This window comes from Dendrobates tinctorius, unplaced genomic scaffold, assembly GCF_039654945.1.
Source record: "Dendrobates tinctorius isolate UK_male_01 unplaced genomic scaffold, ASM3965494v1 ptg000019l, whole genome shotgun sequence".
NCBI lineage: Eukaryota > Metazoa > Chordata > Amphibia > Anura > Dendrobatidae > Dendrobates > Dendrobates tinctorius.
Window position 1 is genome coordinate 48,511,810 of NW_027361687.1, and position 25,574 is coordinate 48,537,383.

The 25,574-nt window shown below is 47.2% G+C and overlaps 1 protein-coding gene across 1 annotated transcript in view; it reads left to right on the forward strand.

Moving 5' to 3' along the window:
• The window catches only part of LOC141082912 (uncharacterized), a 784,035-nt gene that overhangs the window by 589,904 nt on the left and 168,557 nt on the right, over positions 1-25,574 (forward strand). The window lies entirely within an intron of this gene.

Sequence of the window (25,574 nt, forward strand, 5' to 3'; positions counted from 1 at the left end):
CAGAGACGTGTGAGTATAAGAGACGTGTACAGGACGGAGACGTGCGAGTATAAGAAACGTGTACAGGACGGAGACGTGCGACTATTAGAGACGTGTACAAGAAGGAGAGATGTGGGTGCAGGGGAGAGAGCCCCGGAAAAAGGGCACGCCGTGTATCCGGGCCGGAACTAGGTGGACTGTCACCCAGGTTTCCAGGGGATACGTTTCCGGGGGGAATGATTACAGGCCAGGACTGACAGTCGATCAGGAAACGTGGGGGCGGGACAAAGAAGGGGGCGGGGCGACTATAAAATGAGCGGTGCACTCCAGCGGAGGACACTTGGCAGGGAGAGAGACGTGGGAGATGCCTCCTGAAGCCTCCGTAAATGCCAAGACCACAGGGCCAAGACCACAAGTAACCGGCCAGGGCCGAGCGCAGAAAACCTTAACCCCCGCGGCCCCCAGAACGGCCAGCCTTCGGGATCCCTCGCCTGCTTTGATTGTGGCAAAGTGGGGCACTTCGCCCAGGAGTGCCCTCGGAGATACCCGCCCCGCCAGCCATTACACTAGAGGGCTCTGAGTTGGGGGGACGCCGCTCGGAGTCAGAACCCACAACGCGGGGTGGTGGAAGACCCAAAGATTTAGTAGCAAAGTGTCCGTTAATTTGGGCAGAGTTTGAGGGCCGCGTCGTGCACTGCCTGGTGGATATGAGGTCACAAGTCACAACCATGCCAGAGACCTACTTCCAGCAGCACTTCCCCGAAGCCACAAGGCCCCAATGTGGATCCGTAATCGAGCTGTTGGCCGCCAACCAGCTACCGATTCCAGTCGTCAGAGTATCTAGTATGCAGATCTTGATGTGCGGCAAAGAGCTGGGCCGACGAGGCATGGTCCTGACTCAGGGGGACGCAAGCGGGGGGTCGCTGTCTCCTTTGGTATGAACGTACTAAAAGAATTCGGCAGCCTTCTCCTCAGTGAACCAGCCCAAGAGACTCTGAAACAGTGGAGAACCTGCTCCCCCCAAGGGCAGGTCTTCCAACAGCTGGTGCGGTGGGCACAAGTCCGAGAGGCCTGCCAGGAGGGGGAGGTGTTGGGGAAGGTGATTGTGCCTAGGGCCACCCAGCTTGTGTGTTGTGAGTACATTTTCCCCTTCACCGTCGATGTCTGATGAACTCCCTCTTCTGGTGAAGGAAGGTAGTGAGGCTGATTACCAAACACCTGATCTGGTAGATGATGACTGGGTAACAGGAAATTCTGACTGGATATAAGGCAGCCGACGCCCTTCTGAGTCGCTGGTGATTTCTCTGCTGGATTCTTGGAGACCAGTCTGATTCCTGCTTCCCAAAGATAAGTTTTTGCTCTGCTATTGAACTTATTAGTTTTTTTTTGTTTACCTTGTTTTTTGGAGTTCAGCCATCCCCAGTCGGGGGTGTGCTGAGTTCCAGTTTTGTCTCTGATCAGTTTGTCTCTTTGCTCTGTCTACAGAATTTACCTGAGTGCTGATATAGTCTTTTTGAAGTCCTAGCGACTTCAGGGCCTGTTTTTCCTATCAGACGGTTGGGACATTTTTTGGTAGGGTTTTTTACGGATTGCAGACAGCAGCTTTTCTATCCTGTCCTTTTTAGTTAGGTTGAGCACGCGATGGGGCCCAAGCTATCTTTCTATCTGTGTTGGTGTTTTCATCTTGCTTCACCGTCATTATTTGTTGGGGGCTGCCTATTGCTTTGGGGGCTGCTCTGGGGCAGTTTAGATTTCCCCTTTCTTTTTTTAGGCCTATTTAGTTCTCCTGCTGTGATCGAGGGGTCTAGGACATCGTAGGAACCCCCACAGCTGCTGTTAGTTGTTGTGGATAGGATCAGGGGTCTGCGATCCGATAGCTACCAACCTCTCCGGTTTTCTGGACTTAGTTTGTATTTTTGTTTTTTCCTCCTTCGGTGACTCATTCATAACAGAATCACCAGCCATAACGCAGATCCTAGGATACTCAATAGCAGGAAGCAATTGTTAAAAAAAAAAAAAAAAGAGAGTTTGTCAGAATTTTTATTTTTTTTGTGTATATTTTTTCCTCTATGTCTCTGAGGCAGTAGGGGGGATTTTTTTTTTCTTTCTCAATGGAGATGAAGCAATTGTCTGATCATGTGGAGCAGCTCACTGCTGAAGTGCGGGGAATTTCCGCCTATCTTCCTCATTCACATGCTGCTGAAGCAAAGATCCCTACTCCTGATGTGTTTTTTGGGGATCGGTCTAAATTTTTGAATTTTAAGAATAATTGTAAATTATTTTTTGCCTTGAAGCCTAACTCGTTGGGAAGCTCCTCACAGCAGGTTAAAATTGTCATCTCTTTGCTGCGCGGCGATCCCCAGGATTGGGCGTTTTCTTTGAAACCTGATGATCCTATTCTTACTAATGTGAACGCATTTTTTCAAGCCTTGGGGTTGTTGTATGATGAACCTAATGCTATTGATCAGGCTGAAAAGGCCCTGTTGGCATTGAGCCAGGGCCGAGATTCTGCAGAGTTGTTCTGTCAAAAATTCCGAAAGTGGGCGGTCCTTACTACCTGGAATGATGGTGCCTTGGCAGCTCTCTTTCGGAAGGGTTTGTCAGAAACCGTAAAAGATACTATGGTGGGATTTCCTGTTCCCTCTGGTCTTGACGATTCTATGTCATTAGCCATTCAGGTTGATCGGCGTTTGCGTGAACGCAAAACCGCACGAGAGGTGTTGCCACCTGTTGAACAAATGTCTGAACCTATGCAATGTGATAGAGTTTTGTCTAGGGCGCAACGTCAGGAGTTCAGAAGGCGTAATAAGATGTGTTTCTTCTGTGGTGATGCCTCGCATATTATTTCTGTCTGCCCTAAACGAGAGAAACGTTTTGCACACACGTTTGCTGTGGGTGGTGTTCAACCTAAGTTTCTTCTGGCAATTACTCTGATCTGCTCCCTGTCCACATTTTCCGCTAAGGCTTTTGTGGATTCGGGAGCAGCTCTGAACCTGATGGACTTGGATTTTGCTAAACGTTGTGGATTTCCTATGACACCTCTGCGGAAGCCTATCCCTTTGAGGGGTATTGATGCTACTCCTTTGGCGAAGAATAAACCTCAGTTTTGGACCCAGGTGGTAATGCGGGTCGCCCCAGACCAGCAAGAGAATTGCAGATTTTTGGTGTTACATAATTTGCATGATACCATTGTTCTGGGGTTTCCCTGGTTGCAAATCCATAATCCAGTTTTGGATTGGAAATCTGTGTCTGTGGTGAGTTGGGGTTGTCGGTGTGCCCTTAGTGATGCTCCTGTTTTCTCCACCTCTCCCCAGTCGCATGATGTTCCTGACTATTTGGCTGATTATTATGATGTATTTAGTGAGAATGAGTCTGCGTTTTTGCCTCCTCATAGGAGTTATGACTGTGCAATTGAGCTGAGCCTTGGGTGTAAATTTCCCAAGGGTCGACTTTTCAATTTATCTGTACCCGAGCACGAGGCTATGCGATCCTATATTAAGGAGTTGTTGGAGAAGGGTCATATTAGACCATCCTCTTCACCCTTAGGTGCTTGGTTTTTTTTCGTGGCTAAGAAAGATCGGTCATTAAGGCCTTGTATTGGCTATCGTTCCCTCAACAAAATTACTGTTAAATATCAGTATCCGTTACCCCTGATTTCTGATCTATTCTCCAGAGTTAAAGGTGCTTGCTGGTTTACAAAGCTTGACCTCAGGGGGACGTATAATCTTATTCGCATTAAGCATGGGGATGAATGGAAGACAGCGTTTAATACTCCGGAGGGACATTTTGAGTACCTGGTGATGCCTTTTGGGCTCACTAATGCCCCTTCTGTCTTCCAGTGCTTCATGAATGATATTTTCTGAGACTTGGTGGATAAATTTTTGATCATCTATCTGGATATTTTGATCTTTTCCAAGGATTGGGACTCTCATGTGGAACATGTTCGGACTGTGTTCCGGATTTTGAGGGAGAATTCCCTGTATGTCAAGGGATCGAAATGCCTTTTTGGTGTACAGAGGATTTCATTTTTGGGATTTATTTTGTCTCCGTCAACTATTGAAATGGACCCAGCCAAGGTACAGGCCATTTATGATTGGGTTCAGCCCACTTCTTTGAAGGCCCTCCAGAAATTTTTGGGTTTTGCTAATTTTTATCGTAAATTTATAGCTAATTTTTCTGGTATTGCCAAACCATTGACTGATTTGACTAAGAAGGGTGCTGATGTGCTGAATTGGTCTCCGGAGGCTGTTTCTTCCTTTCAGGAGCTGAAGCGAAGGTTCACTTCTGCTCCGGTTTTGCGGCAACCTGATGTCTCACTCCCGTTTCAGGTAGAGGTGGACGCTTCTGAGATTGGTGCAGGAGCTGTTTTGTCCCAAAAAGATCCTGTAACATCTAAAATGAATCCCTGTGCTTTCTTTTCCCGAAAGTTCTCCCCATCCGAACGTAACTATGATGTGGGGAATCGGGAACTGTTAGCCATGAAATGGGCATTTGAGGAGTGGAGGCATTGGTTGGAGGGAGCTAAACATCAAGTCGTGGTCCTTACTGACCACAAGAATTTGATTCACCAGGAGTCGGCCAAACGTTTGAATCCTAGACAGGCTAAGTGGGCCTTGTTTTTCACACGTTTTGATTTTGTGGTCTCTTTTCTTCCGGGCACTAAGAATGTCAAGGCAGACGCCCTCTCTAGGAGTTTCTTTGCTGATTCTCCTGTTGTGACCAAGCCTGCTACCATCTTAGGTGAAGGGGTAGTTCTTTCTGCCATCTCGCCCGATTTGAGACGTGCTCTGGAAGAGTTTCAGGAGGACAAACCTGAGCGTTGTCCCATTGGAAAATTGTATGTTCCTGACCAGTGGAGGAAGAGAGTGATGTCTGAAGTTCATTGCTCTGCATTGGCTGGTCATCCAGGTATTTTTGGTACTAGAGATTTGGTGAGTCGGTCTTTTTGGTGGCCCGCCTTGTCTCGTGATGTCAGGAATATTGTGCAGTCCTGTGGGACTTGCTCTCGGTCTAAACCTTGTTCTCGCTCTAGTGGGTTGTTGATGCCTTTGCCGGTGCCCAGGAGGCCATGGACCCATATTTCAATGGATTTTATCTCTGATATGCCTGTCTCTCAGAGAATGACTGTTATTTGGGTGATTTGTGATAGATTCTCTAAGATGGTCCATCTTGCACCACTCCCTAAGTTGCCATCTTCCTCAGAGTTGGTGCCCTTGTTTTTACAACAGGTGGTTCGCTTGCATGGGATTCCTGAGAACATTGTATCTGACAGAGGAGTTCAGTTTGTGTCTAGATTTTGGAGGACTTTCTATTCCAAGCTGGGAATTCAGTTGTCCTTCTCCTCTGCGTTTCACCCTCAGACCAATGGGCAGACGGAGAGAACAAACCAGACTTTGGAGTCGTATTTGAGATGTTTTATTTCTGCTGATCAGGATGATTGGGTTTCATTTTTGCCCTTGGCCAAATTTGCTTTAAATAATAGAGCTAGTTCTGCCACTTTGATGTCACCTTTTTTTTGTAACTTTGGGTTTCATCCTCGATTCTCTTCAGGGCAGGTGGAGCGTCCTGCCTGCCCAGGTGTTGACACTGTAGTGGAGAGAATGCACCAGATCTGGGACCAAGTGGTGGATAAGTTGTCTCTCTCCCAGGAAAAGGCCCAGCGGTTTTCCAACCGGCATAGGACCATTGGTCCCCAGTTTAAGGTGGGTGATATGGTTTGGTTGTCATCAAAGAATATCGCTATGAAGGTGGCTTCTCCAAAGTTTAAACCTAGATTTATTGGACCTTACAAGATTTTGGAGATTCTTAATCCAGTCTCTTTTCGATTGGCTCTTCCTGTTACATTTAAGATCCATAACGTGTTTCATAAGTCTCTGTTAAAGAGGTTTGTTGAGCCAGTAGTTCCTGTGTTGGCACCTCCTGACCCGGTATTGGTTGAAGGTAATGTGGAATATGAGGTTGAGAAGATACTGGATTCTCGACTGGCTAGATGGAGACTCCAGTATTTGGTTAAATGGAAGGGTTATGGCCAGGAGGATTATTCTTGGGTCCCTGCATCCAATATTCATGTCGAAAGATTGGTTCGTGCCTTTCATCGGGCCCATCCTGATCGCCCTGGTGGCGTGGATGAGGGTTCGGTGACCCCTCTTCAAGGGGGAGGTACTGTTGTGAGTTCATTTTCCCCTTCACCGTCGATGTCTGATGAACTCCCTCTTGTGAAGGAAGGTAGTGAGGCTGATTACCAAACACCTGATCTGGTAGATGATGACTGGGTAACAGGAAATTCTGACTGGATACAAGACAGCCGACGCCCTTCTGAGTCGCTGGTGATTTCTCTGCTGGATTCTTGGAGACCAGTCTGATTCCTGCTTCCCAAAGATAAGTTTTTGCTCTGCTATTAAACTTATTAGTTTTGTTTACCTTGTTTTTTGGAGTTCAGCCATCCCCGGTCAGGGGTGTGCTGAGTTCCTTTTTTGTCTCTGATCAGTTTGTCTCTTTGCTCTGTCTTGAGAATTTACCTGAGTGCTGATATAGTCTTTTTGAAGTCCTAGCGACTTCAGGGCCTGTTTTTCCTATCAGACGGTTGGGACATTTTTTGGTAGGGTTTTTTACGGATTGCAGACAGCAGCTTTTCTATCCTGTCCTTTTTAGTTAGCTTGGGCCCCATCATTTGCTCAACCTATCTTTCTATCTGTGTTGGTGTTTTCATCTTGCTTCACCGTCATTATTTGTTGGGGGCTGCCTATTGCTTTGGGGTCTGCTCTGGGGCAGTTTAGATTTCCCCTTTCTTTCTTTAGGCCTATTTAGTTCTCTGGCTGTGATCGAGGGGTCTAGGGCATCGTAGGAACCCCCCACGGCTGCTGTTAGTTGTTGTGGATAGGATCAGGGGTCTGCGATCCGATAGCTACCAACCTCTCCGGTTTTCTGGACTTAGCTTGTATTTTTGTTTTTTCCTCCTTCGGTGACTCATTCATAACACTTGTGCTACCGCCAGGACAAATGGTAAGCGCACTGCCCGTCCGGGCCCGTGTACCCCTAGACAGAGGGCAAGTGCAGGTGGAACCATTCTCCTCTGAGCGCTTGCCCCCCGGGCTCCTGGTGGCTCACGCCCTGGCTACCGTGAGGAAGGGGACAGCCCTCCTACACTGTGTCAATCTGGAGGACCAAGACATCACTGTAAAACCTCACAGCGAGTTGGCTAAACTGGTAAAGCCCCTGGAGGAAGTGCTCCCACCCCTGGCACTGCAGCTGGGGTAAGTCCGAGAAACCCCTGGGCCGTGACTGTAAATTCCATCCAGAGCCCGAGGTCCTGGCCTGAGCAGGAGGGGCGAGCGATCCTAGAGCAAATGCGAGTAGAACTCCCCGGGCTAGGGCAAGCCCAAATCCAGCAGGTGGAAGCCCTCCTGGGACATTACAAACAGGTATTCGCTCGCCACGAAGACGATTTCGGCTGTACCACAGCCATTACGTACGGAATCCCCACTGAAGGAACGGCCCCCATCAGAGAGCGCTATCGGCAGATTGCTCGCAACTGTACCAGGAGGTAAAGACACTATTGGGCCAAATGCTGTGAAAGGGGGTCATCTGAGAAAGTCAGAGCCCCTGGGCCACCCCCATTGTCTTGGTATGGAAAAAGGACAGCACGCTGCTTTTCTGCGTGGACTATCGGAAGCTGAATGCCTGCACCATCAAGGACTCATACCCGCTCCCCCTTATAGAGGAGTCCCTGTCTGCCCTGGAAAGGCGAAATATTTCTCTACCCTGGACTTGGCTAGTGGATACTGGCAGCTGCCAACGTCGGAACAGGATCGAGCAAAAACGGCCTTCATCTTGCCCATAGGGCTATTTGAGTTTAATCGGATGCCTTTCGGACTGGCCAACGGTCCCGGGACCTTTCAGCTATTGATGGAGCGGTGTTTGGGTGACTTAAACTTCGAAGCCACCCTAATCTACCTGGACGACATTATCATCTAAGCCGCCACATTCGAAGACCACCTGTATCGTCTTGGCCAGGTGCTCGGCCGGCTACAAAAATACGGGTTGAAGGTGAAGCCCCAGAAATGCCGTCTGTTCCGCACACAGATTGAATACCTAGGACATGTTGTCTCCGCCGAGGGCATGAGACCATCTCTAGAGAAGGTTATTGTGATACGGGAGTGGCCTACCCCTGAGATGGTGAAGGATGTGCGGGCCTTTCTGGGGCTGGCTGAATATTACCTTCGCTTCGTGAAAAATTTCGCCCGCCGAGCCCAACCCCTACAGGACCTGCTAAAAGGGACCCTGCCCGGTGCTAACAGCTGGAAGATACAATGGCGCGAACCACAGGAAGAAGCCTTTTCGAGACCTCACAGCCACACTCTCGGAGATCCCGGTGTTGGCTTATGCGGATTTCTCGCAACCGTTTATTCTGCACACCGACAGGAGCTTGCATGGTCTGGGGGCTGTGTTGTCTCCGATGCAGGACGGACGAGAGAAGGTGATCGCCTATAGTAGTCGGTCGCTTCACGACAACTACAGCTCCTTTAAGCTCGAGATCCTCGTGTTGATGTGGGCCTCGACAGAGCGATTCGCAGAGTACCAAGCAGGTTCCGAGGTGTTGGTGCAAACTGACAACAACCCTCTAGCCCACCTTGAAAATGCCAAGTTGGGGGCCCTCGGACAATGATGGGTAGCCAGAATGGCCAAGTTCAAATACAGTATAAGATCATTTACAAACGAAGCGCAGAAAGCATCCACGCTGACGCCCTGTCCGAATCCGACACATGACCCCGGGGCAGAGCCGGCATGAAGCGTTGGAAGGAGAAGAAACACCCTTTTCCTCAGGCCCCGCACAGACAGTGGCGGTTGCAAGAGAACAGTCCCATGCGGGACCCACAAGGGGCCTCCTGGAACAGTCCCGAGATGAATAGATATGCCTACAACAGGAAGATGAGGAGATTGGCCCCCTACCTCAATGGATGGCCGCGAGACAGTTGCCCAGTGACGCTCAAAGAAGGACACTCTCTCGAGACATGTTACTAATGCTACACTAGTGGGAGAGATTGGCGATCAAAAACGGACTGCTGTATCGGAAAATAGAATTACGCGCAGAGCCAACAGCCGCCTGGCAGGTGGTAGTGCCAGGGGCCCGGCTGGCTGAAATTGCCCGGGAAGCTCACGAAAAAGGGGCTCACTTCGGAGTGCAAAAGACTTTCCAGTGGCTGCAGCGGATAGCCTACCATCCCCGGTTACAAACCAAATATGCAGAAAATGCCGTCAATGTGAACTAACTAAACCACCGGAGCAAAGAGCTCCTATACAGACAATAGTAACAACAGCACCCCTCGAGCTGTTAATGATAGACTACCTGACCATCGGTCCAGCCCACCAGGGGTACGAGCACTGCCTGGTTATGGTGGATCATTTTACTAAATTTGCCATAGTAACCCCCACCAGAGACCAAACGGCGGAATCCGCAGCCTACATTATTTGTAAGAACTTTATTCAAGTCTATGGCTGCCCTCAACGAATTCTCTCGGATCAGGGTGCTTGCTTCATGGGAAAAGTAATGAAGGAGTTATTTCGTCTGTACGGCATTGACAAATCTTGGACCACACCATACTATCCGCAGGGAAACGGGGCCGGCGAATGATTTAATCGGACCCTGATCAGATGCTGCGTACTCTGGAAGACGACCGAAAAACCCGCTGGCCCAAATACATCCCTGAACTGGTCTGGGTATACAATAACTGGGTTCATCAAGTCACTGGCTACACCCCATACTCGTTACTCTTCGGCCGAGAAGGAAAGGGGATCACCGAAGTAGAGTTGGACCCAGATGAGGAATGACCATGGGCAAGGGTCTCCTCGTGGGTCCGGGACCACCGATATCGTCTGCAGACTCTACACAGACTGGTACAAACAAAGCTCCGAGACCTGGAACACCCGGGAAAAGTCCCATCACAACCAACAGAATTCCAAGTGGGAGGTTGCGTCCTCGTACGGGATCGGCAGCCCCAAAACAAATTGGAGCACCGGTGGGAGGAAAATCCTTACCGGGTACTACGTTGAATAAGACCAGATGTGCCTGTATACGAAATACAGTCTGAAAAAGAAGGGAACCAACTCATCCGAACAGTACATCGCAGCATGTTGCGGCCCTGTATATCCACGGACCCCAAACAATCCGAGGCCCCTCCTGAGGCCCCAGATCCTACACCACGAGTCTGGGATGATGAGAATGAAAAAGACTTCCCAACAGCAAAGGCCAACTCACCAGGGGCAAATGCCCCCGTGACCTTAGCTACCCAACCACCTCCCACATCCCAGATGACTCTACCACATCAACCAAATTGCGATGCTCCAAGCGGTCTACAGCTGGAAAACCCCCCAAATGATATGAACAAGACCAGTTTGTATTGCAGAAACGACTCCAATGCCAGGACAGGCACGCAAACCCCTCAAAACCCTCGCCCGTGGATTGGCGAGCAAAAAGGGTGAGGGAGTGTAGGGGAGAGAGCCCCGGAAAAAGGGCCCGCAGTGTATCCGGTGGACTGTCACCCAGGTTCCCAGGGGATACGATTCCGGGGGGAATGATTACAGGCCAGGACCGACACCAGCAGAGGACACTCGGTGGGGAGAGAGATGTGGGAGACAAGATACAGGAGGGAGGAGTGCACGTGGCGTCCCAGAGCGAGAGGGAGTCAGCGCTTCCGAGACCAGGGAGACGAGGGCTCACCTGACCAGGGGAGAGGACGGTGCCGAGCAGCACGAGGAGGAGAACCAGCAAGACCCGCGGCCACCACTGCCCCACTCCATACCACGCCTGCAGCCTGTACAGCGAGACCCGGAGCCGCCACTGCCCCGCTCCACACCGCGGCTGCAGCCTGTACAGCGAGACCCGCGGCCGACACTGCCCCGCTCCACACCGCGGCTGCAGCCTGTACAGCGAGACCTGCGGCCGTCACTGTCCCGCTCCACACCGTGGCTGCGGCCTGTACAGCAAGACCCGCGGCCGTAACTGCCCCGCTCCACACCGCAGCTGCGGCCTGTATGGCGGGATCCGCGGCTGCCACTGCTATGCTCCATACCGCGGCTGCGGCCTGTACGGCGAGACCCGCGGCCGCCACTGCCTCGCCTCCCGACGATGCAACCCCAGCGGAGGGGAACCGGCCTGGAGCCTGTGCCACTCCCCCAACATCAGAGATTGATAAGTGACACTTTGTTTTTCGTTCCCATTAGTCCAAGGACCCGTAGCCGGCCATACTATGGCCATATAGTAACCATCACCCGCCGTACTGTTTAGCATTGTGCTACGTGTATATTTGTGCCTAGATTCCATGCTTGGAAAGCCGTTGTTAACTTTTATATACGGATATAGAAGAAAGCTAAGTTTAACCCTTGCTCGGTCTCTGGCTCATCACTGCATCCTGTGTACCTGCGAATACCACATTGGTATAAGAGACGTGTACAGGACGGAGACGTGTGAGTAAAAGAGACGTGTGTTATGAATGGGTCACCGAGGTGGATGGCAGGAACAGGCTAAGCCACCAGAAGACCAGAGAGGTTGGTAACTAAGCGGATTGCAGACCCCTGATCCTATCCGCACAACGAGCAGTAGCCGTGGAGCGTTCCTACGAAGCCCTAGACGCTTCATCACAGCCGGAGGACTAACTAAGCCTAAAGACAGAAATATGAAATCTAAACTGTCCCGGAGCAGATCCCCAAAGGAATAGACAGTCCGCAAACATATATTGTCGGTGAGACAAGATGAGACACAAACACAGGCAGAGAACAGACTGAGCAAACGGTGGGCCCCAAGCTGTCTAGACAGGACAGGACAGAAAAAGATACTGTCTGCAATCATGCACAAAACCCTGAAAAAGTCCAACACTTCTGATATACAAAAAAACCTGAGATCACACGATCTCACCCCCGCTAGATCAGCATTCTGGTATAAACTGGCAGCAAGCGAAAAGATACTAACATAACAGGAGACTGAACAAGCTGCAACATGTGAAGCAGGGCCAGCAGGGAGCACGCTGAACCCTAACAGCAAAACAGAAAGCAAAAAAAGACACAACCAGATTAGATGCAAAGGATTAGCAAAGGAATCACTTAGCTGAACATGCAGATCAGGCAGGGGACATAGGAGCTCCAAATGCACACAGAGGAAAAAATCACCAGCAACCTTCAAGAGCAGCCAGCTCCATTATATGCTCCCAGCCAGCAATCTCAAATTCCCAATTATCATCGTCAGGTGGAGAACCTCCATCCACCTGGCCAGCTCCACTTACTCTCAGTAACCACCAGAGGGAGAAGAGGGAGCTTTGGCTCAGAAATCCGAGCAAGGGAGTTCACAACAGTACCCCCCTGAGGAGGGGTCACCGAACCCTCATCCACACCACCAGGCTGATCAGGATGGGCCCGGTGAAAGGCACAATTTAATCTCTTGGCATGGATGTCAGAAGCAGAGACCCAAGAATTATCCTCCTGGCCATAACACTTCCACTTGACCAAGTAATGAAGCCTCCGTCTAGCCAGACGAGAATCCAATATCTTCTCTACCTCATACTCCAAATTACCCTTAACCAGTACAGGGTCAGGGGGCACTGCCATGGGAACAACTGGCTCCACAAACCTTTTCAACATAGATCTATGAAAGACGTTATGAATCTTAAATGTAACTGGAAGAGCCAAATGAAAAGAAACAGGGTTAAGGATTTACAAAATCTTATAAGGTCCAATAAACCTTGGCTTGAATTTTGAAGATGCAACCTTCATGGGAATATTTTTTGAGGACAACCAAACCCTATCACCCACTTTAAACCGGGGACCAATGGTCCTATGCCGGTTGGAAAACCGTTGGGTCTTTTCCTGAGACCACTACTTGGTCCCAAATCTGCTGCATTCTCTCTACCACAGAACCCACACCAGGGCAGGCAGAAGCTTCTACTTGCCCCAAAGAAAATCGAGGATAAAACCCAAAGTTACAAAAGAAAGGAGACATCAAAGTGTCAGAGCTAGCCCTATTGTTTAGAGCAAATTCGGCAAAGGGCAAAAATGAGACCCAATCATCCTGATCAGCAGATATGAAACATCTCAAATAGGACTCCAATGTCTGGTTTGTTCTCTCAGTCTGCCTATTGGTCTGAGGATGAAATGCAGAGGAGAAAGACAACTGAATTCCCTGTTTGGAACAAAAAGCCCTCCAAAATCTGGAAACAAACTGGACCCCTCTGTCCGACACAATGTTCTCAGGAATCCCGTGCAAACGAACCACTTGGTGGAACAAGATGGACCATCTTAGAAAATCTATCACAGATCACCCAAATAACAGTCATTCTCTGAGAGACAGGGAGATCAGAGATAAAATCCACTGAGATATGGGTCCATGGCCTCCTGGGCACCGGCAGGGGCATCAACAAACCACTAGCACGAGAACAGGGCTTAGACCGAGAACAAGTCCCACAGGACTGCACAAAATTCCTGACATCACGAAATAAGGCAGGCCACCAAAAAGACCAACTCACCAAATCTCTGGTACCAAAGATACCTGGATGACCAGCCAACATGGAGCAATGAATTTCAGACATTACTCTTTTCCTCCACTGGTCAGGGACATACAATTTTCCCATAGGGCATCGTTCAGGTTTATCCTCCTTAAATTCCTCCAGGGCACGTCTCAAATCAGGAGAGATGGCGGAAAGAACTACACCCACATTTACAATGGTCGTAGGCTCGGTCACGTCAAGAGAATCCGCAAAGAAACTCCTAGAAAGGGCGTCCGCCTTAACATTTTTAGTGCCCGGAAGAAAGGAGACCACAAAATTAAAACGCGTGAAAGACCAGGCCCACCTAGTCTGTCTAGGATTCAAGCGTTTGGCTGATTCAAGATAAATCAAATTCTTGTGATCGGTGAGGACCACAACTTGATGTCTGGCTCCCTCCATCCAATTTCTCCACTCTTCAAATTCCCACTTCATGGCCAATAATTCCCGATTCCCTACGTCATAGTTACGTCCAGATGGAGAAAATTTTCGAGAAAAGAACGCACAGGGATTCATCTTAGAGGTTACTGAATCTCTTTGAGACAAAACGGCTCCTGCACCAATCTCAGAAGCATCTATCTCCACCTGAAAAGGGAGTGACACATCAGGTTGCCGTAGAACAGGAGCAGAAGTGAATCTCTGCTTAAGCTCCTGAAATGCCGAGACTGCCTCTGGAGACCAATTTACCACATCAGCGCCCTTTTTGGTCAAATCCGTCAAAGGTTTAACAATACCAGAAAAATTACTTATAAATTTACGTTAGAAATTAGCAAAACCCAAAAACTTCTGAAGAGCCTTCAGAGAAGTGGGCTGAACCCAATCATAAATGGCCTGTACCTTGGCCGGGTCCATTTCAATAGCAGATGGGGACAAAATGAATCCCAAAAACAAAATCCTCTGTACTCCAAAAAGACATTTTGATCCCTTAACATACAGAGTATTTTCCCTCAAAATCCAGAACACAGTCCGGACATGTTCCACATGAGAATCCCAATCACTGGAAAAAATCAAAATATCATCCAGATAAATGATGAAAAACTTATCCACAAGGTCCCGGAAAATATCGTTCATAAAAGATTTGAAGACGGAAGGAGCATTAGTGAGCCCAAAAGGCATCACCAGGTACTCAAAATGTCCCTCCCGAGTATTAAACGCCGTCTTCCATTCATTCCCGTGCTTGATGCAAATAAGATTATACATCCTCTGAGGTCAAGTTTGGTAAACCAACAAGCACTTTTAACTCTGGAAAATAAATCAGAAATCAGGGGTAACGGGTACTGATATTTAACAGTGATCTTGTTAAGGGAACAATAATCAATACATGGCCTTAATGAGCCATCTTTTTTGGCCACAAAGAAAAAACCAGCACCCAAAGGCAAAGAGGATGGTCTGATATAACCCTCCTCCAATGATTCCTTGATATAAGATCGCATAGCATCACGTTCAGGTACAGATAAGTTGAAATGCCGACCCTTGGGAAATTTACAACCGGGCATTAACTCAATTGCGCAGTCATAACTCCTATGAGGGGTAAAGACGCGGACTTACTCTCACTAAATACATCAGAAAAATCAGCCAAATAGTCAGGAACACCATGAGACTGGGGAGAGGTGGCGAAAACAGGAGTGTCACTAAGAACACATTGACAACCCCAACTCACCACAGACAGAGATTTCCAATCTAAAACAGGATTATGGGTTTGCAACCAAGGAAAACCCAGTACAATAGTATCATGTAAATTGTGCAACACCAAAAATTTACAATTCTCTTGAAGGTCCGGGGTGACCCGCATTACCATCTGGGTCCAAAACTGGGGTTTATTCTCCGCTAAAGGGGTAGCATCAATCCCCCTCAAGGGAATAGGGGTTCTCAGGGGCACCATGTTCAAACCACTACGCTTGGCAAAGTCAAGATCCATCAGATTCAAAGCTGCTCATGAATCCACAAAGGCCTTAGCAGAAAAAGTAGAAAAGGAGCAGATCAAGGTAACCGCCAAAAGGATCTTAGGCTGTACACTGCCCACCGCAAATGTGTGAGCAAACCATTTCTCTCGTTTAGGGCAGACAGAAATAACATGAGAGGCGTCCCCACAAAAGAAGCATAACTTATTACGCCTTCTAAACTCTTGACGTTGCGTCCTAGACAGAACCCTATCACATTGCATGGGTTTAGAAGTTTGTTCAAAAAGCAGCACCGCCTCTCTCGTACTATTCCGTTCACATAAACGTCGATCAATTTGAACGGTTAATGACATGGAGTCGTTAAGACCAGTGGGGACAGGAAATCCCACCGTAACATCTTTTACGGTTTCTGCCAGACCTTTCGAAAGAGAGCTGCTAGGGCATCATCATTCCATTTAGTAAGGACCACCCACTTTCAGAACATCTGGCAGTATAACGCCGCAGCATCCTGACCCTGGCTCAATGCCAATAAGGTCTTCTCAGCTTGATCAATAGTATTAGGTTCATCAGACAACAACCCCAGGGCCTGAAAAAACGCATCCACATTAAGATCTCCAGGTGTCAGAGAAAAAGCCCAATCTTGGGGATCGCCGCGCAGCAGTGAGATGACAATTTTAACCTGCTGCACCAAGCTCCCCGATGAATTAGACTTCAAGGCAAGAAATAGTTTACAGTTTTTCTTGAAATTCAAAAATTTAGACCGATCCCCAGAAAACACATCAGGAGTAGGGATCTTTGGTTCTACAGCAGTTGATTGAGCAAGATAGGCAGAAATTCCCCGCACTTCAGCAGCGAGCTGCTCAACACGATCGGCTAATTGCTTAGTCTCCATTAAAGAAAAAAAATCCTCCTACGGCCCCAGAGAAAAAGAGGAAAATATATATATATAAAAAAAAATTCTGACACTTTTTTTTTCCTTTACAATTCTTTCCTTATTTTGAGAACCCTAGAGTCTGCAGTTAGGCTGGTGATTCTGTTATGAATGGGTCACCGAGGATGATGGCAGGAACAGTCTAAGCCACCAGAAGACCAGAGAGGTTGGTAACTAAGCGGATTGCAGACCCCTGATCCTATCTGCACAACTAGCAGTAGCCGTGGAGCGTTCCTACGATGCCCTAGATGCCTCGTCACAACCGGAGGACTAACTAAGCCTAAAGACAGAAAGATGAAATCTAAACTGCCCCAGAGCAGATCCCCAAAGGAATAGACAGCCCGCAAACATATATTGTTGGACAAGATGGGACACAAACACAGGCAGAGAACAGACTGAGCAAATGGTGGGGCTCAAGCTGTCTAGACAGGACAGGACAGAAAAAGATACTGTCTGCAATCACGCACAAAACCTTGAAAAAGTCCAACACTTCTGATATACAAAAAACCCTGAGATCACACGATCTCACCCTCACTAGATCAGCACTCTGGTATAAACTGGAAACAAGCAAAAAGATACTAACATAACAGGGGACTGAACAAGCTGCAACATATGAAGCAGGGCCCAGCGCTGCCCCCAGCAGGAAGCACGCTGAACCCTAACAGCAAAACAGAAAGCAAAAAAAGACACAACCAGATTAAATGCAAAGGATTAGCAAAAGAATCACTTAGCTGAACATGCAGATCAGGCAGGGGACAAAAGAGCTCCAAATGCACACAGAGAAAAAATCACCAGCAACCTTCAAGGGCAGCCAGCTCCATTATATGCTCCCAGCCAGCAATCCCAGATTCCAAATTATCATCATCAGGTGGAGAACCTCCATCCACCTGACCTGCTCCACTACTCTCCGTAACCACCAGAGGGAGCTTCGGCTCAGAAATCCGAGCAAGGGAGTTCACAACAGACGTGTACAGGATGGAGACGTGCGCGTATAAGAAAAGTGTACAGGACGGAGACATGCGAGTGTAAGAGACGTGTACAGGACAGAGACATACAAGTATAAGAGATGTGTATCGGACAAAGACGTGCAGGTATAAAAGACGTGTACAGGATGGAGAAGTATGAGTATAAGAGACGTGTACAGAACGAAGACGTTTGAGTGTAAGACGTGTGCAGAATGGATACGTATGAGTATAAGATTCTTGTACAGGACAGAGATGTGTGAGTATAAGAGACGTTTACAAGATGGAGATGTAGGAGTATAAGAGACGTGTACAGGATGGAGATGTGTGAGTATAAGAGATATGAACAGGATGGATAAGTGCAAGTATAAGAGATGTGTACAGGACGGAGATTTGCGGGTGTAAGAGACGTGTACAGGACGGAGAAGTGTGAATATAAGAGACGTTGTACAGGACGGAGACGTGCGAGTATAAAAGACGAGTACAGAACGGAGACCGGAGAGTATAAGAGACGTGTGCAGGATGGAAACATGCGTGTATAAAAGATGTGTAGAGGACAGAGACGCGTGCGTATAAGACATGTACAAGATGGAGATGTGCGATTATAATAGACGTGTACAGAACGGAGACATGTGAGTATAAGAGACGTGTAAAGAACGGAAACGTGCAAGTATAAGAAACGTGTACAGGACGGAGACGTGTGAGTATAAGAGACATGTAAAGAACGGAGACATGCGAGTATAACAAACGTGTACAGGACGGAGACGTGTGAGTATAAGAGACATGTAAAGAATGGAAATGTGTAAGTATAAGAGACGTGTACAGGACAGAGACATGTGAGTATAAGAGATGTGTACAGGACGGAGACATGTGAGTATAAGAGATGTATACAGGATGGAGACACAGAGTATAAGAGATGTGTACAGTACAGAGATATGCAAGTATAAGAAACGTGTACAAAATGGAGACATGCGAGTATAAGAGACGTGTACAAGACTGAGACGTGTGAGTACAAGAGACATGTACAGGACAGAGGTGAACTAGTATAAGAGACAGAGGTAGACATATCATCGATGCAACCTGTGGAGTCGCACAGGGACCCAAGAGGTAAGCGATCCCATTTCCACCCCCAAAGCAGGTGAAATAATGCATTATGATGAGCTATTGGGTCGCAAAAGGCCCAAATATATATCTTGCACAGGGGCCTTCTCCTGACTGTGTTCACTAGTAATAAGAGACGAGTACAGGACGTGTGTACAGGTGTGTACTGTGTACAGATCAGATGCATGCAAGTATAAGAGACATGTACAGGATGAAGATGTGCAAGTTTAAGTGATGCACAGGTATAAGTGATGTGTAGAGATGAGCAAACTTGTTTGGAAAACGTTCGCCAATCTCCAATTCGGCACGAATGTAGCACATTCGGATTCATGTTTGGTTTCCAAAGCATTTTTTCTCATTCGGTCACAGATCAGTAAATGATCGAGTTTCCACTAATGCTTTCGTTTTGACTTTGTCTAGGATATTAGTGATGTATAATGAGCGGCGGGGAGGTGTTTTTTGAGCGAAAGGGGATGTGTCTAAGTCAAAGGAGCGGCGGAGTGTAATTTTTTTTTTTTTTTGCTCTAATAACTTAATGTGTGTACATTCCGGCAGTTAATCAGGGCGCAGAAACCATCCACAACATCATGACAAAAGGTCTTCTGTGATTGGTTGCCGAAATCACATGTCCCTGTCCATATAAAAAATGGACATCTTGGTTTTCTGTTGCCATTTTCTCAGTGCAACAGTGCAGAGAGGCCACTCCTGCTGCTGCCGCTGAAAGTGAACTTTTCAGTTAGGTAGAAGGATCCTGACCTGTGTGAAATCGATGTTGTAGCATCTAACTAGTTTGTGCTAAAACTGTGTTGCAGTCTCAGGAGGCTCTATGTGCTAATCAAAATCTTTTTGGCAAAACCTGTGTTGCAGTGAGGAATCAGGAGGCCCCATTTCCTCTTCAAAATCGTTAGCCCTAATATATTGGTTCATCCTGGAGGCCCTATTTCCTAATCCATATAGTTTGGGATAACACTGCATTGCAGTGAGGAATCAGGAGGCCACATTTCCTTTTAAAATATCATTAGGCTTAATATTGGGCTTCAGCCAGGAGGCACTATTTGCTAATCCAAATCATTTGGGATAAAACTGTTGCAGTGAGAAATCAAGGAGGCCACATTTCTTCTTAAAATCATTTGGCCTAACATTCTGGTTCAGCCAGGAGGCCCTATTTGCTACTCGAATCATTTGGGATAAAACTGTGTTGAAGTGAGGAATCAGAAAGCCACATTTCCTCATAAAAATTGTTAGGCCTAATATTGGGGCTCAGCCAGGACTTGCTAATCCAAATCATTTAGGATAAAATTGTGCTGCAGTGAGGAATCAGGCGGCCACATTTTGTCGTGTTCGACATGCACGTGTGTTAGATGTTAATGAAAGCTCAACTGAACAAACACCATCTCATCCTACCCAAAGACCACTGACAACATGTGTTACTGAACGGGCTACTGCACTCCCTTTCTTTGGCAGACGCACAGCGGTATGCCTTTTAGATGAGGGCCAGAAATAGCATGTGCTCCAGTGGATGGCAAGCGCTGCATCAAGTGGTGTCTCTTCCTCGTCCTCCAACTTAACAACACACACAGTACAATCATTAGAGATGGCACCCCAATCACCTTTGTTTCCCCCTGCATCACAAATTTCCAAACCCCAACTGAATGTGGGGAACCACAGATGGGTGAATCTACAGAGCTATTCACACATCCTATTCCATGTGCATCAGAGGTCTCCTCCAAATATTCACAGAATCCAGAGGAGGAAAGCATCTGCACCGATGCCCTACATTTTTTCATGTTGGATCCAGGGCCGGACAAAGTAGGATCCAAGCAGAATCTAGACCCTCGTCACCAGACGTTAACAACTAGGGGTGGAGGTGATCCTGATGAGACTCAGAGGCACACATGGACTGTACTGTGGTGTCAGGGCAGGAAGGAGAGGAGCGTGACTCTCAGGGTGAGGAGTGGGAGAACAGAGAATGACGATGAGATTGTAGATCCTATTTGGTGTGAAACCAGAGGTACGCAGCAGAGTAGCTTGGCAGAGGAGGTGGAGAAGGAGGAAGACGAGATGGTTACGTTGCGGCTTTCTGAATAGGCAAGGAGTGATGCAACCATGTTATGTACTGCATCCTCAGCCCCAAATCTCTCTGTGGTCAGCACAGGTCGCGAGTCTGTAGTTCGCAGGGGTGGTAAGGGTTGCCTTGCCTGGGACTTTTTTGAGACCACAAACAATGACCCAACTCACGTTATCTGCCACATTTGCAAAAAAAATCTCAGTAGAGGCAAAAATTGCAATAATTTGCGTGATCAACATGCCTTTGGGTGGGAATTTCTCTGCCCTAAAATGACAACTAGTGGACCTCGCCAACCACCAACCGTTCTATCAACCACTTCTTCCTCCCCCATCACCATGCCAAGTGTTCTCACACAGATGTTTAGCTTCAGAAACTTCTCTTCTTTACCCCTCTACAGTTGGGGTAAGTGAGATCTCGTTAGTTGTTACGGAAGTGGACATTCCTGCTGTTTTTGTGTCACTCAGCATAACACATCTTTCTCATTGCACCATAACTCTCCACCTGCTCCTCAATCACAGTTCAGCAGTTTGTAGTATTCACCCTACTCCACCCTCTTTCAGCACAGCAGCCGTCCCGCAGTTGTGGTCTCATAAAAGAATGTTTCTTCCTATACATACCAAAGCGAAAAGCTTGAACATCAAAAATGTCTAATCTGTTGGACACAGAAATGCTGCCTTTCTGCCTGGTGGATACAGATAGTTTCTGAAAGTTGATGGCCATCGCAGTCACTCAGTAGTAGTTGCCCAGGAGCCATTACTTCTCTAGGAAAGCTGTGCCTGCACTACCCCAGCATGTGTCAGGCAATTACCTGGTGGCTGGGGGGCAGGCGGTAAAGGGGCTACTCCACAAGACTAGGAATCCCCAAGGTATGCAGGAGAAACCTCTGTACCTAACACTTCCTCCACTGCTTCTGGCTCCTCCACCTTCTCTAGGGCCTCCATCTGTGCCCGCAACCCCTCCGTTATTTAGACACACGTTCCAAGAGTATACAGAGAACCTCCACACCTCCGTACTGCGCAGCCAGAGATCACCGCAGTCAGGCAGTGTTAAAATTAATATGCATTGGAGGTCACAGTCACTCAGCTCAAGAGTCATGGACAGCTAACAAGGCCGAGTTAGAGCAATGTCTGTCTCCACTGAACCTGGAGCCAGGGAAGGCCGTGTGCGATAATGGTGAGAACCTGGTGGCGGCCCATAGCTGGGGCAATCTCACACAGATGCCTTGCATGTTCTCAGCGTAGTGATACAGCAATTTCTCCTCCATTATCCCAGCCTGGATGCACTGCTGCAGAAAACACTGTCCCTTTGTGCTCAATTCCAATGATCACACCCCGCAGGTCATCGACTTGCATTGCTACAGATGTCTTTAGGCCTACTGGTTAACAATTTGATTTGCGATGTTCCGAAATGGTCAAATTCCACTCCTCATGTTGCAGTAGGTGTGGCCGCAGTAACAAACCTTGTTACTGTGTGCAGTATGTCCTTTTGCATAGCCTGGGCCAGCGCAGTATGGACGTGGTGCAAATCACGCTTGCAGAGTGGGTACAGATGTAGGACCTCTCCACCCTTCTGCAGTTTCAAAATGGCTACTAAGGTGGTTAGCACTGACAATGCCGTCATCAACATCAGTATTCCGGTCATCTACATGCTGGAGCACACTTTGTATAGTCTGTGTGAGGAGGTGGTGGTCCCAGAGGAAGAGGTGGAAGCAGAGGAGGATGCGGAAGAGATAACAATATCTCTAAGTTCCAGACTGGTAGGGTTGAATTACAGTGATTGAGGGGGGCTCATGGCACCAGCCAAATTGTTAGTGAAGATGCATTCGCCAAGGAACAAATTGAGGAGGATGAATAGGTGATAGATGCGGAACAGTCAGGAGATGAGGAGAATAACGATCCCCTCTCTATTGCCTGTAGTTGGTGTTAGGGGTTAGTGGAAGCAACCTTGAGTGTTACCCTGCCACCAACACACCATGGACTTTGACCTTATGGAAGTGCCCGACACATGAGTGCCTTCTTGCTGTACTATCTTCAACATGATGCCTGTATTCTTAGGGTTACAATACTACTAAATTGTCACTCTGTTAGAATCACGGTACAAAAGTAAATTTAGCCAAATGTTTCCTCCCCTGCAAGGAGACTTGGGCATGCTGGAGTATGGAAGCACACTTATAGACAATCTTAAGAGTGGTTTTCCTCAAGACAGCAGTGAGGCACACAATGTGCATCGCAGTTCTAGACTTCCAACGTTGGGAATGTCAAGGTGTCATCACAAAAACATTAGCAGCAGCTGTGTAAGTGGCATAAACAATTTCTGTGAGTCAGTTCACACATTTTTTAGACCAGCCCATGCACTAGCTGTCATGGTATTGGACTGGGTCCATGTCCTGCCCTCTCAGGGTTAATTGTTGTGGCCTCCCTTTGTATCTGGGAGGGGTATTTATACACACTGTGGACTAGGATTCCCTGTCAGCTATACTTTCGTTTAGTCTGTGTGCCTGACCCCCTGGTGTGTGTGCTCTGGTTACGTCTGTTTGTTTTGCTCTCTGAGCTTGACTCGGTCCGTTTACTCTCTCGGCTTTCTGACCTCCGGCTTCCTTCTAACTATCCCTCTGCCTCATCCCTATGGTACCTCGTTATCTCCTGGTTTTGACCTTGGCACGTCTGACTACTCTCCGGCGTCTATCGTTGACTCTTCAGCACCCCGACGCCTTGCGGCGCCCTCAGCCACCTCCCACTCTGTCACGTGGTTCAGGTCCTGCTTGCTTCCCGGTGAGTTCTCCGCCACTCTGCTCTCAGCTCCTTTGCTGCGACGCACAGCCCTTGCTGCAGCAGTTACATCCGGGAGCCGTGACACCAGCAGAACAGAGTACAAGTTTGACACGTTGTGAATGACTGGTGGAGATGGTGCAGGAGTATCTGGAGCTCAATATCAATGCCATCAGGTGGAATTTGGACCCTTTTGCGTTTTGGTCTTCAAAAATGGAAGAGTGCCTGAGCTCGCCTGTCATGCCTTGAAAATTTTGTCATGCCCAGCAGCCAGCATTCTCTCAGAACTTGTCTTCAGTGCTGCTGGTGGTATCCTGATGGATAAGTGCATCCAGCTGTCCCCTGTATATCACCTAAATTTCAAAATAAACAAGTCATGGCTATCCAATGACTTTTGCTTCCCAGTCGCAGACTGGGCATACTAGACGATGCGTAATTTTTAGTGTCTTGAAGTGATCTTGTGTTATTGCAGTCTGTGCCATCTTTGTCGTGACTTCTATGCCTGCAGTTGCTACTGCTGCTGATGTTACAAACAATTTTTGGAAATGTGGAGACTCAAAGTTGGGTCTCCATCTGGTGGGATGCCTGTAGTGGAATGTGTCTCAGTGGCTTATTATAATATTTCTACTATGTGGAAATTGATGCCACTTTAGTGGTGTGTGACACTAACTTTTTGAAATGTGAAGACTCAGAGTTGGATATCCATCTGGTGATCTGGTGGGTTGCCTGTAGTGGAAGGTGTGTCAGAGGTCTATTATACTGTTTCTAATCTGTGGAATTTGATGCCACTTTTGTGCTGTGTGGCAATAATTTTTTGAAATGTGCAGAATTTAAGTTGGGAACTAACATTAATTAAAGTAAGCAGTAATATAGCTATTACCTTATGTTGCTTTAACAGAGCCTTGATCTCTAAAGTGCTTCACTGAATGAGGTAGATATCTTTCTGGATGCAATTAATCTTTTGTGGATTCACAAATAAAAATAGAATAAATTAGTTGTGATTAATAATCAATCCTGATAAGTATTATTCCCCTTATTGATAATAATCCAAATCTACATTTGACTTCACAATATTCTGTTTTACCTTGTATGAATTATACAAGGTCCCTATCTATAAGAGGTGCTTCAGTGCACAAGGTAGATTTCTTCACAGAAAAAAAGAGAGGGTCAACACTTTGGATTAGCAAATAGATTACAATCCTGATGTATAAAATGCTGCAGCGAATAGGTAGCTTCACAAGGGAGTTCAATCTTGCAGGTTAGCAAAAGTCCTAGTTTATGTATTGGTTAGATGCATAAACGTTGCCTTATAGAGGTCAATATTCTTGGTTGATCAATATAACAACGATCATTTACCTGGTGTTTTTCAGTGGTAAGAAGCGCCGTCCCGGCCGTTACAGGCGCTTGATTTCCAGCGTCCAGCGGCACTTCTGTAAGTGCGTGTATAGGCTTACAGGGCCTGAAGGACCTGTATGACGTCTTCAGTCACATGACACTTAGCGGTCATGTGGTGTGTGCACGTAGCTGCAGCAAACAGCTAGGACCATTCCTACGCGTTTCGGAAAAAATAACATTTTCCTTCCTCAGGGATGGTCCTTGTTTTGTTGTTAGGCTTTTTATAACGGAGTGTCAATCAAAAGCAAATAGTTCAATTTCATAGTTAAGTCCCCTCGGCTTTAGAGTGTCTAATTCTTAATGAAATTCCCTTTGCGCCTGTCTGGTTTAACAATTTGAATGCCTGTTATGTCAATTCCCTTAATAGAACCTCCATGCACATTAACGAAATGTTTTTCACATTTTTTTGTAATGTTCCGCAAGTGTTCATTAATCCTAGTACTCATTGGTCTTTTTGTTCTCCCAATATATAATTTGTTTCAAGGACACTTGATAGAATATGACACCTTGCGATATACAAGTGATGAAATCAGTTATTTGAGGAGTTCTTTCCCCATTATCAATTGTAGTTTTTTTCTTTATATTCAAGGTTTTGCATGCTTTGCATTTCTTGCATGGATAAAAACCTTTTAGATCTTGTTTAAAAAGGCCATTGTATCTTTGTGCAGCAGGTTCTCGTATGGATGGAGCAATCAGATTCCCCAAATTACTAGATTTTTTATGTATAAACCTAGGGTAAGTAGATATTTTTTCTCCAATGACTTTGTCATCTCTTAGAATGTCCCAATGCCTTCTCACAATTTTCTTTAATATACCAGTATTAGAATTATATTGGGTGATGATGGGGACATTAATGTAATTTGTATCCATAATTTCTTCTTTTTTCTTCTCATTGTTAATTATATTAGATTTGGGGATCCTTTTGACATCATTTTTAGCA